General features: G+C 60.5%; 2 non-coding genes across 2 annotated transcripts; both read right to left on the bottom strand.

Annotated features, from left to right (window-relative positions):
- Window positions 1-788: 788 nt before the first annotated feature.
- On the bottom strand, window positions 789-907 carry LOC131866361 (5S ribosomal RNA). Its single transcript, XR_009364979.1, has one exon. It is a non-coding gene; the product is annotated as a 5S ribosomal RNA (ribosomal RNA).
- Window positions 908-8,699: 7,792 nt separating this feature from the next.
- On the bottom strand, window positions 8,700-8,818 carry LOC131866360 (5S ribosomal RNA). The gene has a single exon (XR_009364978.1). It is a non-coding gene; the product is annotated as a 5S ribosomal RNA (ribosomal RNA).
- Window positions 8,819-14,094: the final 5,276 nt, after the last annotated feature.

Below are 14,094 nucleotides of genomic sequence, written 5' to 3'. Positions count from 1 at the left end.
GTGCGCTCCAAGGTGCGCACGAAGTCGGAGCTCGGTTTGCCCCGGGTGCGCACCTTGGTGGGCGCCATGGTGCACTCCGAGGTGCCCAAGATTGGTGCGCACCAAGGAGCGCTCCGAAGTGCGCTCCAAGGTGCGCGCGAAGTCGAAAGTTGGGTTAATTGTCCGGTTTGCCTCGGGTGCGCACCTTGCGTGCACCTTCGCCAGGGTGGGCGCCTTGGTGCGCACACCTTGGCTGGGCTGCGCACACCTTGGCACCCGCGTTTCCTTCATTTTAAATTTTTTTTTTTTACAATCTCTCAAGTGGGAAATTCTATAATCTCAACTTTTTTTGCCTTTTCAGGAAACTTTTGAATGGAGCGCATCATTGGTGCGCTCCGAAGTGTGCTCCAAAGCTCTCTCCAGCTGCGTGCACCTGCCCCGGCCGCGCACCCGGCCCCGCCCAGCTTCGCTCACCTGTCCCGGGCGTCTGGTGCGGAACCTTAGAGTAAGAAACATCACCGTGCACCTTGGCCAACGTGCGCGACTCGACCGAGCGCGCACTGGCCGAGGTGCACACCGATTTCACCTGGGTGCGCGCGCAGCACCTCGGGCGCACCGGGGTGCGCGCACAACGCCCGGGTTGCACCGTGGCCTGTGTGCTCGGGGTGCCTCGGGTGCGCGCTCGGTGTCGCCCCCGCGCGCGCGGTAGTGCGGGCAGCGCACCCCGGCCCGGCCCGGCCCCGACGAGAACGCAAACGGGCAAAAGGTTTATTCAAATAGCATTGCGACGCCCGGCGAAAAACTAAAAAAGGGTGCAACACCGGGACTTCCCGGGAGGTCACCCATCCCAGTACTACTCCGGCCCAAGCGCGCTTAACTGCGGAGTTCTGATGGGATCCGGTGCACTAATGCTGGTATGATCGCACCCGTTATGAGCTTGTCGCAGTGTGTACTTAGCAAACCGCGACCCACGTGCGAATCCACCCCGGCCACCCACCCCCGTCGAGGTGCACACCCTCCCTCGCGAAGTGCGCCCCGTTCGCCAAGTGTGAGCCCTGCCCGGGTGCGCGCACCTTGCTAGGGCGTCGGGTGTGCACCCGGCCCGGCCTACGTGCGTGCACCTGGAGGGGGCGTCGTGTGCGTGCAGTGTCCCGTCTGCAACGCGGTGCCCACACACCACCTCGGGCGCAACGACCTGCGCTCACATGTGGGCCGAGTGCACCTTGGTGCATGTTCGGGGCGCCTCGGGTGCACGCTCGATCTTGCCCCGGTGCACCAAGGCGCTCGGTTTGCCCCGGGTGCGCACTTGGTGCAAGGTGGGCACCCAAAATAGGGATCAAGCACCAAAACACAAGTTTCGGGATGCAAAATGGGACCCAAGGACCACAAATGCGTTCCAAGACCCATGATGGGTCCACGAGAACAAAAATGTGTTCCGAGACTTAATAAACAAATATTGGGTTTTAGGAGAAGAAACATGCTCTGATGCCCAAAACGAGAATCGACCCCGAAAAGGCCACAGGCCAAAAGTGGGATGCGAGACAAAAAAAAATGGGACCCGAGGACCAAAATTGGGTTCCCAGGTCGAAGACAGGGCAACCGGACAAGAAACGACCTCTAAGGCTCGAAATGAGTCCCGACGACTAAAACTTGACAAGAAGCACCCATCAGGCACCCAACTCGACACCCATGGGATGCCGACCCACCCGGGCTTCCACCTAGCACACCTTGGCACCCACCCACCCTCGCACCCAACCTCGCACCCAACTTAGCACCTTTGAACCCACATTGGCACTCACCCTGACCCTGGCACCTTGGAACCCACATTGGCACTCACCTTGACCCTGGCACCCACCTTTGCACTCACCTTGGGACCCACCCTGGCTCCCACCTCGGCACCCACCCAGACACCCACCTTGGTTCCTTGGCACCCACCTTGGATCCTTGGCACCCACCCCGACACCCACCTTGGCACGCAACTTGGCTACTTGCCACCCACCTTGGCTCCTTGACGCCCACCCCGACAACCACCCCGTGACCTACCCTGGCTAGGGTTGGTGCACACCCACCCTGGTGCCCACCTTGGCACCCACCCTATGACCCACCTTGGCACGCACCTTAGTACCCACCCCGTTACCCACCCTAGGACCCACCCCGTGACCCACCTTGGCCAGGGTGGGTGCCTTGGTGCGCACAACTTGCCTGGGCTGCACACCAGGGCGGGCTCAAGATGGCACCCGCGTTCCGTTTTTTTCACTATCTTTCAAAACGGAAATTTTAAAATCTCATTTTTTTCTTTTTTTTGCCTTTTCTGGAAATTAGTGAAGGCAGCGCATCAAAGGTGCGCAATGCTGGTGCGAACCCGGGAGCGCTCCGATGTGTGCTCCAAGGTGCGGCGTGCACGAAGTCCGAGCCCGGTTTGCCCCGGGTGCGCACCTCGCGTGCACCTTCGCCGGGGTGAGCACCTTGGCTGGGTTGCGCGCCCTGGTGCGTACCAAGGAGCGCTCTGAAGTGTGCTCCAAGGTGCGGCGTGCACGAAGTCGGAGCCCGGTTTGCCCCGGGTGTGCACCTCGGGTGCGCACCTCGCGTGCACCTTCGCTGCGGTGGGCACCTTGGCTGGGTTGCGCGCCTTGGTGGGCACCATGCAGTGCACGAAGTCGGAGCCCGGTTTGCCCCGGGCGCGCACCTCCGCCAGGGTGGGCACCTTGGTGCGCACAACTTGCCTGGGCTGCGCATCAGGAAGGGCTCAAGATGGCACCCGCGTTCCGTTTTTTTCACTATCTTTCAGAACGGAAATTTTAAAATATCGTTTTTTTTTGCCTTTTCTGGAAATTAGTGAAGGCAGCGCATCAAAGGTGCGCAACGCTGGTGCGAACCTGGGAGCGCTCCGATGTGTGCTCCAAGGTGCGGCGTGCACGAAGTCGGAGCCCGGTTTGCCTCGGGTGCGCCCTGGTGGGCACCATGGTGCGCACCAAGGAGCGCTCCGAAGTGTGCTCCAAGGTGCGGCCTGCACGAAGTCGGAGCCCAGTTTGCCCCGGGTGTGCACCTCGGGTGGGCACCTTGGTGCGCATGCCTTGCCTGGGCTGCGCACCAGGGCGGGCTCAAGATGGCACCCGCGTTCCTTTTTTTTCACTATCTTTCAAAACGGAAATTTTAAAATCTCATTTTTTTTTGCCTTTTTCTGGAAATTAGTGAAGGCAGCGCATCAAAGGTGCGCACCTCGCTGCCCACCACGGTGCGCAACGCCGGTGGGCACCCGGGAGTGCTTCGAAGTGTGCTCCAAGGTGCTGCGTGCACGTTGTCGGAGCCCGGTTTGCCCCGGGTGCGCACCTCGCGTGCACCTTCGTCGGGGTGGGCACCTTGGCTTGGTTTGCCCCGGCTGCGCTCCGAAGCGGGGTTATTGGAGCGCCGCCTCTTTTTTTGTCGGAGCGTTTGGTGGGGTTTCTCGCATTGGCTCTTCCGAGGCCCGGTTGCCACCCTGGCGCGCACGAAGTCGGAAGTAGGGTTAATTGCCCGGGTGCGCACCTTTGCCAGGGTGGCACCTTACCTGGGCTGCGCACCAGGGCGGGCTCAAGATGGCACGCGCGTTCCGTTTTTTTCACTATCTTTCAAAACGGAAATTTTAAAATCTCCTTTTTTTTTTGCCTTTTCTGGAAATTAGTGAAGGCAGCGCATCAAAGGTGCGCACCTCGCTGCCCACCTTGGTGTGCTCTGAGGTGCGCACCCGGGAGCGCTACGAAGTGTGCTCCAAGGTGCGGCGTGCACGTTGTCGGAGCCCGGTTTGCCCCGGGTGCGCACCTCGCCTGCACCTTGGCCGGGGTGGGCACCTTGGCTGGGTTTGCCCAGGGTGCGCTCCGAAGCGGGGTTACTGGAGCGCCCCCTCTTTTTTTGTCAGAGAGTTTGGTGGGGTTTCTCGCATTGGCTCTTCCCAGGCCCGGTTGTTGGGTGCGCTCCCACCCTGGCGCGCGCGAAGTTGGAAGTTGGGTTAATTGCCCGGGCGCGCACCTTCGCCAGGGTGGGCACCTTGGTGCGCAAACCTTGGCTGGGCTGCGCACCAGGGCGGGCTCAAGATGGCACCAGCATTCCCTTTTTCTCACTATCTTTCAAAACGGAAATTTTAAAATCTCGTTTTTTTTTTGCCTTTTATGGAAATTAGTGAAGGCATCGCATCAAAGGTGCGCACCTCGCTGCCCACCTTGGTGTGCTCCGAGGTGCCCACCACGGTGCGCAACGCCGGTGCGAACCCGGGAGCGCCCCGATGTGTGCTCCAAGGTGCGGCGTGCACGAAGTCGGACCCCGGTTTGCCCCGGGTGCGCACCTCGCGTGCACCTTGGTGCGCACACCTTGGCTGGGTTGCGCGGCCTGGTGGGCACCATGGTGCGCACCAAGGAGCGCTCCGAAGTGTGCTCCAAGGTGCGGCGTGCACGAAGTCGGAGCCCGGTTTGCCCCGGGTGCGCACCTTCGCCGCGGTGGGCACCATGGCGTGCACGAAGTCGGAGCCCGGTTTGCCCCGGGTGCGCACCTCGCGTGCACCTTCGCCGGGGTGGGCACCTCGGCTGGGTTGCGCGCCCTGGTGCGCACCAAGGAGCGCTCTGAAGTGTGCTCCAAGGTGCGGCGTGCACGAAGTCGGAGCCCGGTTTGCCCCGGGTGTGCACCTCGCGTGCACCTTCGCTGCGGTGGGCACCTTGGCTGGGTTGCGCGCCTTGGTGGGCACCATGCAGTGCACGAAGTCGGAGCCCGGTTTGCCCCGGGCGCGCACCTCCGCCAGGGTGGGCACCTTGGTGCGCACAACTTGCCTGGGCTGCGCACCAGGAAGGGCTCAAGATGGCACCCGCGTTCCGTTTTTTTCACTATCTTTCAGAACGGAAATTTTAAAATATCGTTTTTTTTTGCCTTTTCTGGAAATTAGTGAAGGCAGCGCATCAAAGGTGCGCAACGCTGGTGCGAACCTGGGAGCGCTCCGATGTGTGCTCCAAGGTGCGGCGTGCACGAAGTCGGACCCCGATTTGCCCCGGGTGCGCACCTCGCGTGCACCTTGGTGCGCACACCTTGGCTGGGTTGCGCGCCCTGGTGGGCACCATGGTGCGCACCAAGGAGCGCTCCGAAGTGTGCTCCAAGGTGCGGCGTGCACGAAGTCGGAGCCCGGTTTGCCCCGGGTGCGCACCTCGCGTGCACCTTCGCCGCGGTGGGCACCATGGCGTGCACGAAGTCGGAGCCCGGTTTGCCCCGGGTGCGCACCTCGCGTGCACCTTCGCCGGGGTGGGCACCTTGGTGTGCAGACCTTGGCTGGGTTGCGCGCCCTGGTGGGCACCATGGTGCGCACCAAGGAGCGCTCCGAAGTGTGCTCCAAGGTGCGGCCTGCACGAAGTCGGAGCCCGGTTTGCCCCGGGTGTGCACCTCGGGTGGGCACCTTGGTGCGCATGCCTTGCCTGGGCTGCGCACCAGGGCGGGCTCAAGATGGCACCCGCGTTCCTTTTTTTTCACTATCTTTCAAAACGGAAATTTTAAAATCTCATTTTTTTTTGCCTTTTTCTGGAAATTAGTGAAGGCAGCGCATCAAAGGTGCGCACCTCGCTGCCCACCACGGTGCGCAACGCCGGTGGGCACCCGGGAGTGCTTCGAAGTGTGCTCCAAGGTGCTGCGTGCACGTTGTCGGAGCCCGGTTTGCCCCGGGTGCGCACCTCGCGTGCACCTTCGTCGGGGTGGGCACCTTGGCTGGGTTTGCCCCGGCTGCGCTCCGAAGCGGGGTTATTGGAGCGCCGCCTCTTTTTTTGTCGGAGCGTTTGGTGGGGTTTCTCGCATTGGCTCTTCCGAGGCCCGGTTGCCACCCTGGCGCGCACGAAGTCGGAAGTAGGGTTAATTGCCCGGGTGCGCACCTTTGCCAGGGTGGGCACCTTACCTGGGCTGCGCACCAGGGCGGGCTCAAGATGGCACGCGCGTTCCGTTTTTTTCACTATCTTTCAAAACGGAAATTTTAAAATCTCCTTTTTTTTTTGCCTTTTCTGGAAATTAGTGAAGGCAGCGCATCAAAGGTGCGCACCTCGCTGCCCACCTTGGTGTGCTCTGAGGTGCGCACCCGGGAGCGCTACGAAGTGTGCTCCAAGGTGCGGCGTGCACGTTGTCGGAGCCCGGTTTGCCCCGGGTGCGCACCTCGCCTGCACCTTGGCCGGGGTGGGCACCTTGGCTGGGTTTGCCCAGGGTGCGCTCCGAAGCGGGGTTACTGGAGCGCCCCCTCTTTTTTTGTCAGAGCGTTTGGTGGGGTTTCTCGCATTGGCTCTTCCCAGGCCCGGTTGTTGGGTGCGCTCCCACCCTGGCGCGCGCAAAGTTGGAAGTTGGGTTAATTGCCCGGGCGCGCACCTTCGCCAGGGTGGGCACCTTGGTGCGCACACCTTGGCTGGGCTGCGCACCAGGGCGGGCTCAAGATGGCACCAGCATTCCCTTTTTCTCACTATCTTTCAAAACGGAAATTTTAAAATCTCGTTTTTTTTTTGCCTTTTATGGAAATTAGTGAAGGCATCGCATCAAAGGTGCGCACCTCGCTGCCCACCTTGGTGTGCTCCGAGGTGCCCACCACGGTGCGCAACGCCGGTGCGAACCCGGGAGCGCCTCGATGTGTGCTCCAAGGTGCGGCGTGCACGAAGTCGGACCCCGGTTTGCCCCGGGTGCGCACCTCGCGTGCACCTTGGTGCGCACACCTTGGCTGGGTTGCGCGGCCTGGTGGGCACCATGGTGCGCACCAAGGAGCGCTCCGAAGTGTGCTCCAAGGTGCGGCGTGCACGAAGTCGGAGCCCGGTTTGCCCCGGGTACGCACCTCGCGTGCACCTTCGCCGGGGTGGGCACCTCGGCTGGGTTGCGCGCCCTGGTGCGCACCAAGGAGCGCTCCGAAGTGTGCTCCAAGGTGCGGCGTGCACGAAGTCGGAGCCCGGTTTGCCCCGGGTGCGCACCTTCGCCGCGGTGCGCACCATGGCGTGCACGAAGTCGGAGCCCGGTTTGCCCCGGGTGCGCACCTCGCGTGCACCTTCGGCGGGGTTGCGCGCCCTGGTGGGCACCATGGTGCGCACCAAGGAGCGCTCCGAAGTGTGCTCCAAGGTGCGGCGTGCACGAAGTCGGAGCCCGGTTTGCCCCGGGTGCGCACCTCGCGTGCACCTTCGGCGGGGTTGCGCGCCCTGGTGGGCACCATGGTGCGCACCAAGGAGCGCTCCGAAGTGTGCTCCAAGGTGCGGCGTGCACGAAGTCGGAGCCCGGTTTGCCCCGGGTGCGCACCTCGCGTGCACCTTCGCCGCGGTGGGCACCATGGCGTGCACGAAGTCGGAGCCCGGTTTGCCCCGGGTGCGCACCTCGCGTGCACCTTCGCCGGGGTGGGCACCTCGGCTGGGTTGCGCGCCCTGGTGCGCACCAAGGAGCGCTCCGAAGTGTGCTCCAAGGTGCGGCGTGCACGAAGTCGGAGCCCGGTTTGCCCCGGGTGCGCACCTCGCGTGCACCTTCGCCAGGGTGGGCACCTCGGTGCGCACACCTTCTCAATGTTTTCTTGCCTTTTCTGGAAATTGGTGAAGGCAGCGCATCAAAGGTGCGCACCTCGGTGTGCTCCGAGGTGCGAACCCGAGAGCGCTCCGAGGTGCCCACGAAGTCGAAAGTCGGGTTAATTGCATTGTTTTCCCCGGGTGCGCTCCGAGGTGCGCAACATCGGCGCGCACCAAGGAGGGCTCCGAAGTGTGCTCCAAGGTGCGCACGATGGCGTGCACCTCTGGTGCGCACGATTCGGAGCTCGGTTTGACCGGGGTGCGCACACCTTGGCTGGGTTGCGCACCTTTTGTGCGCTCCAAGGTGCGCACGAAGTCGGAGCTCGGTTTGCCCCGGGTGCGCACCTTCGCCAGGGTGCGCACCTTGATGCGCACGCCTTGGCTGGGCTGCGCACCTTGGTGGGCGCCATGGTGCGCACCTTTCGTGCGCTCCAAGGTGCGCACGAAGTCGGAGCTCGGTTTGCCCCGGGTGCGCACCTTGGTGGGCGCCATGGTGCACTCCGAGGTGCGCACCAAGGAGCGCTCCGAAGTGCGCTCCAAGGTGCGCGCGAAGTCGAAAGTTGGGTTAATTGTCCGGTTTGCCTCGGGTGCGCACCTTGCGTGCACCTTCGCCAGGGTGGGCGCCTTGGTGCGCACACCTTGGCTGGGCTGCGCACACCTTGGCACCCGCGTTTCCTTCATTTTAAATTTTTTTTTTTTACAATCTCTCAAGTGGGAAATTCTATAATCTCAACTTTTTTTGCCTTTTCAGGAAACTTTTGAATGGAGCGCATCATTGGTGCGCTCCGAAGTGTGCTCCAAAGCTCTCTCCAGCTGCGTGCACCTGCCCCGGCCGCGCACCCGGCCCCGCCCAGCTTCGCTCACCTGTCCCGGGCGTCTGGTGCGGAACCTTAGAGTAAGAAACATCACCGTGCACCTTGGCCAACGTGCGCGACTCGACCGAGCGCGCACTGGCCGAGGTGCACACCGATTTCACCTGGGTGCGCGCGCAGCACCTCGGGCGCACCGGGGTGCGCGCACAACGCCCGGGTTGCACCGTGGCCTGTGTGCTCGGGGTGCCTCGGGTGCGCGCTCGGTGTCGCCCCCCGCGCGCGCGGTAGTGCGGGCAGCGCACCCCGGCCCGGCCCGGCCCCGACGAGAACGCAAACGGGCAAAAGGTTTATTCAAATAGCATTGCGACGCCCGGCGAAAAACTAAAAAAGGGTGCAACACCGGGACTTCCCGGGAGGTCACCCATCCCAGTACTACTCCGGCCCAAGCGCGCTTAACTGCGGAGTTCTGATGGGATCCGGTGCACTAATGCTGGTATGATCGCACCCGTTATGAGCTTGTCGCAGTGTGTACTTAGCAAACCGCGACCCACGTGCGAATCCACCCCGGCCACCCACCCCCGTCGAGGTGCACACCCTCCCTCGCGAAGTGCGCCCCGTTCGCCAAGTGTGAGCCCTGCCCGGGTGCGCGCACCTTGCTAGGGCGTCGGGTGTGCACCCGGCCCGGCCTACGTGCGTGCACCTGGAGGGGGCGTCGTGTGCGTGCAGTGTCCCGTCTGCAACGCGGTGCCCACACACCACCTCGGGCGCAACGACCTGCGCTCACATGTGGGCCGAGTGCACCTTGGTGCATGTTCGGGGCGCCTCGGGTGCACGCTCGATCTTGCCCCGGTGCACCAAGGCGCTCGGTTTGCCCCGGGTGCGCACTTGGTGCAAGGTGGGCACCCAAAATAGGGATCAAGCACCAAAACACAAGTTTCGGGATGCAAAATGGGACCCAAGGACCACAAATGCGTTCCAAGACCCATGATGGGTCCACGAGAACAAAAATGTGTTCCGAGACTTAATAAACAAATATTGGGTTTTAGGAGAAGAAACATGCTCTGATGCCCAAAACGAGAATCGACCCCGAAAAGGCCACAGGCCAAAAGTGGGATGCGAGACAAAAAAAAATGGGACCCGAGGACCAAAATTGGGTTCCCAGGTCGAAGACAGGGCAACCGGACAAGAAACGACCTCTAAGGCTCGAAATGAGTCCCGACGACTAAAACTTGACAAGAAGCACCCATCAGGCACCCAACTCGACACCCATGGGATGCCGACCCACCCGGGCTTCCACCTAGCACACCTTGGCACCCACCCACCCTCGCACCCAACCTCGCACCCAACTTAGCACCTTTGAACCCACATTGGCACTCACCCTGACCCTGGTACCTTGGAACCCACATTGGCACTCACCTTGACCCTGGCACCCACCTTTGCACTCACCTTGGGACCCACCCTGGCTCCCACCTCGGCACCCACCCAGACACCCACCTTGGTTCCTTGGCACCCACCTTGGATCCTTGGCACCCACCCCGACACCCACCTTGGCACGCAACTTGGCTACTTGCCACCCACCTTGGCTCCTTGACGCCCACCCCGACAACCACCCCGTGACCTACCCTGGCTAGGGTTGGTGCACACCCACCCTGGTGCCCACCTTGGCACCCACCCTATGACCCACCTTGGCACGCACCTTAGTACCCACCCCGTTACCCACCCTAGGACCCACCCCGTGACCCACCTTGGCCAGGGTGGGTGCACCCACCCTGGTGCCCACCTTGGCACCCACCCATCCTAGCACCCAGCCTGTGACCGGGCTTGGAACCCAACCTTGCACCCGCACCCGTCTTGGCCAGTGTGGGTGCGCACCCATCCTGGCACCCACGTTGTGACACACCCTTTAACCCACGCACCCTAGCACCCACGTTGGCACCCACCTTGGAACCCAACCTAGCAACTTGGCACCCACCCCGTGACCCACCTTGGCATCCACCATAGCAGTCGCCGACTTGGCACCCACCTCGGCACCCACCTTGACACTTGTGGACCCACCTTGCCACTCACCCTAGCATCGACCCATCCTAGCACCCACCCTGGCACCTTTGCACCCTAGCACTCACCCATCCTAGCACCTAACCTGTGACCCACCTTGACACTCACCCTCGCACCCACCTTGGAACCCAACCTAGCACCCACCCACCCTGACACCAACCCTAGCACCTACCCACCCTTGCACCCACCCTGTGACCCATCTTGGCACCCACCCATCCTACCACTCAACCTATCACCCACCTTCTCACCCACCTTGGCATCCACCTTAGCACCCACCCACACTGGCACCTTGGCACCCACCTCGGGCAAGGTGGGTGCACACCCACCCTGGCACCCAATTTAGAACCCACCGAGCATGTTACCCACCTTGGCACCCACATTGCAGCCCACCCTAGTACCCACCCTATGACCCACATTGGCATCCACACCCTAGCACCCAGGCACCTCGACACCCGCCTTGACACCCACCCTAGCACTGAACCTGTGACCCACCTTGGAACTCACCCTAGAACCCACCCACCCTGTGAACCACCTTGGCATCCACCTTAGCACCCACCCACCTTGGCACCCACTCTAGCACTCACCCATCCTAACACCCAACTTGTTACCCACCTTGGCACCCGCCCTCGCGTCCACCTTGAAACCCACCCTAGCACCCACCCACGCAGGAGCCCACCTTGGCACCCAACCTAACACCCACGCATCCTGGCACCCAACTTGTGACCCACCTTGGAACCCACCCTAGTACCCACCTTTGAACCCACTATATCACCAACCCACCTTGGCACCCACCCTATGACCCTCTTTGGAATCCACCCTAGCACGCACCCACCCTGGCACCCACCATGGAGCGCACCCTAGCACCCACCCACCTCGGCACGCACCTCAACACCCACCTTGGTGTGCGCACTGCGCCAACCTCTCAAAGACCCTATGTGGTGCGCTCCAAAGTGTACACCTTTGGTGCGCTCCAAGGTGCGCACCTTTGGTGCACACCGAGGTGCACACCAAAGTGTGCACCGAGGTGAGCACCAAAGTGCACTCCAGGGTGCACACCAAGGCGTGCACCTTTGGTGCGGTCAATGCAAACGAATTCGGAAGTTGGGGTCGATGTCCTAATCGCTGCTGCAGACTACACGTATGAGAATCGGACAAATAGCTTTATATAGGGGAGGTGTTGCGTTTGATGGGTCGACTCCCCTGGTTGTGTGCACTGCACCAACTTCAAAGACCCTGTCTTGTTTAAGAAGTCAAAAGTTGGGGTGGATGTCCTAATCATTGCTGCAGTCTACGCATGTATGAGAATCAGACAAATAGCTTATATAGGGGAGGTGTTGCATTCGGTGGGTTGACTCCCCTGGTTGTGCGCACTGCGCCAACCTCAAAGACCCCGCATAGCAGAAGAAGTCGGAAGTCGGATTTTGGTGAGCACCAAGGCGTGCACCTTTGGTGCGGTCAACGCAGACGAATTCAGAAGTTGGGGTGGATGTCCTAATCGTTGTTGCAGGCTACACATGTATGAGAATCAGACAAATAGCTTATATAGGGGAGGTGTTGGGTTTGATGGGTCAACTCCCTTGGTTGTGCGCATTACGCCAACCTCAAAGACCTTGTTTTCGTTAAGAAGTCAAAAGTTGGGGTCAATGTCCTAATGGCTCCTGCAGGCTACACATGTATGAGAATCGGACAAATAGCTTATATAGGGGAGGTGTTGGGTTTGATGGGTCGACTCCCCTGGTTGTGCGCATTACGTCAACCTCAAAGACCTTGTTTTCGTTAAGAAGTCAAAAGTTGGGGTCGATGTCCTAATTGCTCCTGTAGACTACACATGTATGAGAATCAGACAAATAGCTTATATAGGGGAGGTGTTGGGTTTGATGGGTTGACTCCCCTAGTTGTTCGCATTACACCAACCTCAAAGACCTTGTTTTCGTTTAGAAGCCGAAAGTTGGGGTCGATGTCCTAATTGCTCCTGCAGGCTACGCATGTATGAGAATCAGACAAATAGCTTATATAGGGGAGGTGTTGGGTTTGATGGGTCGACTCCCCTGGTTGTGCGCATTGCGCCAACCTCAAAGACCCTGCATTGCGGATGAAGTCGAAAGTCAGAGTTTGGTGTGCTACAAGGTGTGGTCGAAGGTGCTCACCTAGGTGTGCACCTTTGGAGCACAGGAAAAGTGCCCTCCAAAAGTGCGCACCTTTGGAGTGCACAAAAGTGCCCTCCAAAAGTGCGCACCTTTGGAGCGCAGAAAAGTGCCCTCCAAAAAGTGCCCTCCAAAAGTGCGCACCTTTGGAGCGCAGAAAAGTGCCCTCCAAAAAGTGCCCTCCAAAAGTGCGCACCTTTGGAGCGCAGAAAAGTGCCCTCCAAAAAGTGCCCTCCAAAAGTGCGCACCTTTGGAGCGCAGAAAAGTGCCCTCCAAAAAGTGCCCTCCAAAAGTGCGCACCTTTGGAGCGCAGAAAAGTGCCCTCCAAAAAGTGCCCTCCAAAAGTGCGCACCTTTGGAGCGCAGAAAAGTGCCCTCCAAAAAGTGCCCTCCAAAAGTGCGCACCTTTGGAGCGCAGAAAAGTGCCCTCCAAAAAGTGCCCTCCAAAAGTGCGCACCTTTGGAGCGCAGAAAAGTGCCCTCCAAAAAGTGCCCTCCAAAAGTGCGCACCTTTGGAGCGCAGAAAAGTGCCCTCCAAAAGTGCGCACCTTTGGAGCGCACAAAAGTGCCCTCCAAAAGTGCGCACTTTTGGTGCGCACCAAGGCGCTGGTTCGGTCGTTGCAGGCGAGTTCGGAAGTTGGGGTCGATGTCCTGAGCGGAGGTGCAAACTACACAGGTGTCGGAATCGGACAAATAGCTTATATAGGGGAGGTGTATGCTTCGATGGGTCGACTCCCCAGGTTGAGCGCACCGCGCCAACCTCAAAGACCCTACGGTATGGATGAAGTCGGAAGTTGGGTCCGATGACCGATTCGATTAGTAGGTATGCTCATGAGGTCGGAATTTGGGTCCGATGACCTGCCATGTGCAGGAAGGCGAATGTTGACACTGTGCGTTGCAAGGTGCACACCAAGGCGCTGGTGCGGTCTTTTTAGTCGAGTTCGGAAGTTGGGGTCGATGTCCTGATCGGAGGTGCAAGCTACACAGGTGTGGGAATCGGACAAATAGCTTATATAGGGGAGGTGTATGCTTCGTTGGGTCGACTCCCCGGGTTGAGCGCACCGCGCCAACCTCAAAGACCCTACGGTATGGATGAAGTCGGAAGTTGGGTCCGATGACCGATTCGATATGTAGGCATACTCGCGAGGTCGGAATTTGGGTCCGATGACCTGCCACGTGCAGGAAGGCGAATGTTGGCACTGTGCGTTGCAAGGTGCGCACCAAGGCGCTGGTTCGGTCGTTGGAGGCGAGTTCGGAAGTTGGGGTCGATGTCTTGATCGGAGGTGCAAACTACACAGGTGTGGGAATCGGACAAATAGCTTATATAGGGGAGGTGTATGCTTCGTTGGGTCGACTCCCCGGGTTGAGCGCACCGCGCCAACCTCAAAGACCCTACGGTATGGATGAAGTCGGAAGTTGGGTCCGATGACCGATTCGATATGTAGGCATACTCGCGAGGTCGGAATTTGGGTCCGATGACCTGCCATGTGCAGGAAGGCGAATGTTGGGACTGTGCGTCGCAAGGTGCGCACCAAGGCGCTGGTGCCGTCGTTGCAGTCGAGTTCGGAAGTTGGGGTCGATGTCCT

The sequence above is a fragment of the Cryptomeria japonica genome, unplaced genomic scaffold, assembly GCF_030272615.1.
Source record: "Cryptomeria japonica unplaced genomic scaffold, Sugi_1.0 HiC_scaffold_141, whole genome shotgun sequence".
In the NCBI taxonomy this organism is placed as follows: Eukaryota; Viridiplantae; Streptophyta; class Pinopsida; order Cupressales; family Cupressaceae; genus Cryptomeria; species Cryptomeria japonica.
The sequence above is the reverse complement of the archived record's forward strand: the minus strand, read 5'-3'. Positions and strand labels throughout refer to the sequence as shown.